Genomic DNA, 5000 nt, shown 5'->3' with positions numbered 1-5000 from the left:
GAGAAAAGCCCTCAGAAGGATATTGCGAGTTAAATGGCAGGACAGGATTAGAAAGGAAACTATAAGAGAGATTACTCGAGTGCCATTTGTGGATGAGATTATGTTGCGGGGTAGATGGAGAAAAGCCCTCAGAAGGATATTGCGAGTTAAATGGCAGGACAGGATTAGAAATGAAACTATAAGAGAGATTACTCGAGTGCCATTTGTGGATGAGATTATGTTGCGGGGTAGATGGAGAAAAGCCCTCAGAAGGATATTGCGAGTTAAATGGCAGGACAGGATTAGAAATGAAACTATTAGAGAGATTACTTGAGTGCCATATGTAGATGAGATTATGTTGCGGGGTAGATGGAGAAAAGCCCTCAGAAGGATATTGCGAGTTAAATGGCAGGACAGGATTAGAAATGAAACTATAAGAGAGATTACTCGAGTGCCATTTGTGGATGAGATTATGTTGCGGGGTAGATGGAGAAAAGCCCTCAGAAGGATATTGCGAGTTAAATGGCAGGACAGGATTAGAAATGAAACTATAAGAGAGATTACTCGATTGCCATTCGTGGATGAGATTATGTTGCGGGGTAGATGGAGAAAAGCCCTCAGAAGGATATTGCGAGTTAAATGGCAGGACAGGATTAGAAATGAAACTATTAGAGAGATTACTTGAGTGCCATTTGTGGATGAGATTATGTTGCGGGGTAGATGGAGAAAAGCCCTCAGAAGGATATTGCGAGTTAAATGGCAGGACAGGATTAGAAATGAAACTATAAAAGAGATTACTCGAGTGCCATTTGTGGATGAGATTATGTTGCGGGGTAGATGGAGAAAAGCCCTCAGAAGGATATTGCGAGTTAAATGGCAGGACCGGATTAGAAATGAAACTATTAGAGAGATTACTCGAGTGCCATATGTGGATGAGATTATTTTGCGGGTTAGATGGAGAAAAGCCCTCAGAAGGATATTGCGAGTTAAATGGCAGGACAGGATTAGAAATGAAACTATAAGAGAGATTACTCGAGTGCCATTTGTGGATGAGATTATGTTGCGGGGTAGATGGAGAAAAGCCCTCAGAAGGATATTGCGAGTTAAATGGCAGGACAGGATTAGAAATGAAACTATTAGAGAGATTACTTGAGTGCCATATGTGGATGAGATTATTTTGCGGGGTAGATGGAGAAAAGCCCTCAGAAGGATATTGCGAGTTAAATGGCAGGACAGGATTAGAAATGAAACTATAAGAGAGATTACTCGAGTGCCATTTGTGGATGAGATTATGTTGCGGGGTAGATGGAGAAAAGCCCTCAGAAGGATATTGCGAGTTAAATGGCAGGACAGGATTAGAAATGAAACTATTAGAGAGATTACTTGAGTGCCATATGTGGATGAGATTATTTTGCGGGGTAGATGGAGAAAAGCCCTCAGAAGGATATTGCGAGTTAAATGGCAGGACAGGATTAGAAATGAAACTATAAGAGAGATTACTCGAGTGCCATTTGTGGATGAGATTATGTTGCGGGGTAGATGGAGAAAAGCCCTCAGAAGGATATTGCGAGTTAAATGGCAGGACAGGATTAGAAATGAAACTATTAGAGAGATTACTTGAGTGCCATATGTGGATGAGATTATGTTGCGGGGTAGATGGAGAAAAGCCCTCAGAAGGATATTGCGAGTTAAATGGCAGGACAGGATTAGAAATGAAACTATAAGAGAGATTACTCGAGTGCCATTTGTGGATGAGATTATGTTGCGGGGTAGATGGAGAAAAGCCCTCAAAAGGATATTGCGAGTTAAATGGCAGGACAGGATTAGAAATGAAACTATTAGAGAGATTACTTGAGTGCCATATGTGGATGAGATTATTTTGCGGGGTAGATGGAGAAAAGCCCTCAGAAGGATATTGCGAGTTAAATGGCAGGACAGGATTAGAAATGAAACTATAAGAGAGATTACTCGAGTGCCATTTTTGGATGAGATTATGTTGCGGGGTAGATGGAGAAAAGCCCTCAGAAGGATATTGCGAGTTAAATGGCAGGACAGGATTAGAAATGAAACTATTAGAGAGATTACTCGAGTGCCATATGTGGATGAGATTATGTTGCGGGGTAGATGGAGAAAAGCCCTCAGAAGGATATTGCGAGTTAAATGGCAGGACAGGATTAGAAAGGAAACTATAAGAGAGATTACTCGAGTGCCATTTGTGGATGAGATTATGTTGCGGGGTAGATGGAGAAAAGCCCTCAGAAGGATATTGCGAGTTAAATGGCAGGACAGGATTAGAAATGAAACTATAAGAGAGATTACTCGAGTGCCATTTGTGGATGAGATTATGTTGCGGGGTAGATGGAGAAAAGCCCTCAGAAGGATATTGCGAGTTAAATGGCAGGACAGGATTAGAAATGAAACTATTAGAGAGATTACTTGAGTGCCATATGTGGATGAGATTATGTTGCGGGGTAGATGGAGAAAAGCCCTCAGAAGGATATTGCGAGTTAAATGGCAGGACAGGATTAGAAATGAAACTATAAGAGAGATTACTCGAGTGCCATTTGTGGATGAGATTATGTTGCGGGGTAGATGGAGAAAAGCCCTCAGAAGGATATTGCGAGTTAAATGGCAGGACAGGATTAGAAATGAAACTATAAGAGAGATTACTCGATTGCCATTCGTGGATGAGATTATGTTGCGGGGTAGATGGAGAAAAGCCCTCAGAAGGATATTGCGAGTTAAATGGCAGGACAGGATTAGAATGAAACTATTAGAGAGATTACTTGAGTGCCATTTGTGGATGAGATTATGTTGCGGGGTAGATGGAGAAAAGCCCTCAGAAGGATATTGCGAGTTAAATGGCAGGACAGGATTAGAAATGAAACTATAAGAGAGATTACTCGAGTGCCATTTGTGGATGAGATTATGTTGCGGGGTAGATGGAGAAAAGCCCTCAGAAGGATATTGCGAGTTAAATGGCAGGACCGGATTAGAAATGAAACTATTAGAGAGATTACTCGAGTGCCATGTGTGGATGAGATTATTTTGCGGGTTAGATGGAGAAAAGCCCTCAGAAGGATATTGCGAGTTAAATGGCAGGACAGGATTAGAAATGAAACTATAAGAGAGATTACTTGAGTGCCATTTGTGGATGAGATTATGTTGCGGGGTAGATGGAGAAAAGCCCTTAGAAGGATATTGTGAGTTAAATGGCAGGACAGGATTAGAAATGAAACTATAAGAGAGATTACTCGGGTGCCATTTGTGGATGAGTTCATGATGCGGGGTAGATGGAGAAACGCCTTCAGAAGGATATTGCTAGTTAAATGGCAGGACAGGATTAGAAATGAAACTATAAGAGAGATTACTTGAGTGCCATATGTGGATGAGATTATGTTGCGGGGTAGATGGAGAAACGTCCTCAGAAGGATATTAGGAGTTAAATGGCAGGACAGGATTAGAAATGAAACTATTAGAGAGATTACTCGAGTGCCCTTTGTGGATGAGATCATGGTGAGGGGTAGATGGAGAAAAGTCCTCCGAAGGATATTGAGAGTTAATTGGCAGGACAGGATTAGAAAGGAAACTGTAAGAGAGATTACTCGAGTTCCATATGTGGATGAGATCATGGTGCGGGATAGATGGAGAAAAGTCCTCAGAAGGATATTGCGAGTTAAATGGCAGGACAGGATTAGAAATGAAACTATAACAGAGATTACTCAAGTGCCATATGTGGATGAGATCATAGTGAGACGTAGAAGGAGATGGTTTGAGCATGCTCTTCGCACTCCCCAAGAGAGATTAGTTCAAGCTTTCAACTGGGCTCCACAAGGCACTAGAAGAGTTGGAAGATCCAGGCCTACATGTCTGAGCGTTATGAAGTGTAAAGTGGGAGATGATGATTGAAGAAGTATTGAATTGAAAGATCAAAATAGAGACGACTGGTGAAATCTAACCGAGGCCCTTTGCGTCAATAGGCATAGAAGATGATACTGATGACTGGCATATTATCCATAAGGGTTGATAAATTGGAAAATGATGAAACAATAAGAATGGCAGGCGTAGTAAAGATTATAGAAGTGATAACAGTGTCACGACTGAGATGGTGTGGACATGTGTTGAGGATGGATGGTGGGGAGGAAGTGAGGAGGGCTAGGGAGGAACCTGTCAGTGAGAGAAGATCAAGAGGGAGGTAGAGAATTAGATGGCGAGATCAGATGAGGGATGATATGGAGAAGAGGTTTGGTGGAAGCGAATACCTTTGATATAAAGGCATTGGAGAGTGCGCATGAAGCAATCGACCCTTTCATGTAGGGATAACAGTGGGAAAGAAAAAGAGAACTATTGCTAATTTTCTTTTACGCTAAGGTTTCATAGTCCGTTAGAGTTGTTTCTTTTTTTTCATGGCTGGCTATAATTATACACAGTTAATGTCTTAGTAGATTATAGGTTTCTTTAGACTGAATATTCTAATGATATCAATTGATAGCCTCTTGTGTGTGGAATACTAATAGAATCTTTACCCATCAGTATTACGTCTAACATTTTATTTTTCTAGCTGACAGGAAAAGTGGGTGAAAGAAGAGAGGGCATTTAGCTAGCTAACCATATTAGGGAATAGTTTGTAAAGTTAAGTAGTAGTAAGAGAAATGTGAAGTGTGCTTTAGCTTCAATTTTATTAATATTAAGGTACATTTACTCTTGTAATGGTCTTTAACTTAACATCCCTGTATAATGAAGAACAGGTGTCTGGTTATATATATATATATATATATATATATATGTATAAAGTATATTTCTTTCCAGTCATGCTCAGCTAGTGAACAGATCAAGACTATGACCAACCACTATGTATGGCATATATATATATATATATATATATATAAAGTATATTTCTTTCCAGTCATGCCTAGCTAATGAAACAATCAAGACTATGACCAACCACTATGTATGGCATTATAGTCTATGAGAAAGCTTTTGATTCTGTCAAAACTTCAGCTGCAATGAAAGCCCTTAAA

General features: G+C 40.2%; 1 protein-coding gene across 1 annotated transcript in view; it reads left to right on the top strand.

Moving 5' to 3' along the window:
- The window catches only part of LOC137621370 (C4b-binding protein alpha chain-like), a 23673-nt gene that overhangs the window by 12518 nt on the left and 6155 nt on the right, over positions 1 to 5000 (top strand). The window lies entirely within an intron of this gene.

Source organism: Palaemon carinicauda, chromosome 28 (genome assembly GCF_036898095.1).
Source record: "Palaemon carinicauda isolate YSFRI2023 chromosome 28, ASM3689809v2, whole genome shotgun sequence".
In the NCBI taxonomy this organism is placed as follows: Eukaryota; Metazoa; Arthropoda; class Malacostraca; order Decapoda; family Palaemonidae; genus Palaemon; species Palaemon carinicauda.
The sequence above is the reverse complement of the archived record's forward strand: the minus strand, read 5'-3'. Positions and strand labels throughout refer to the sequence as shown.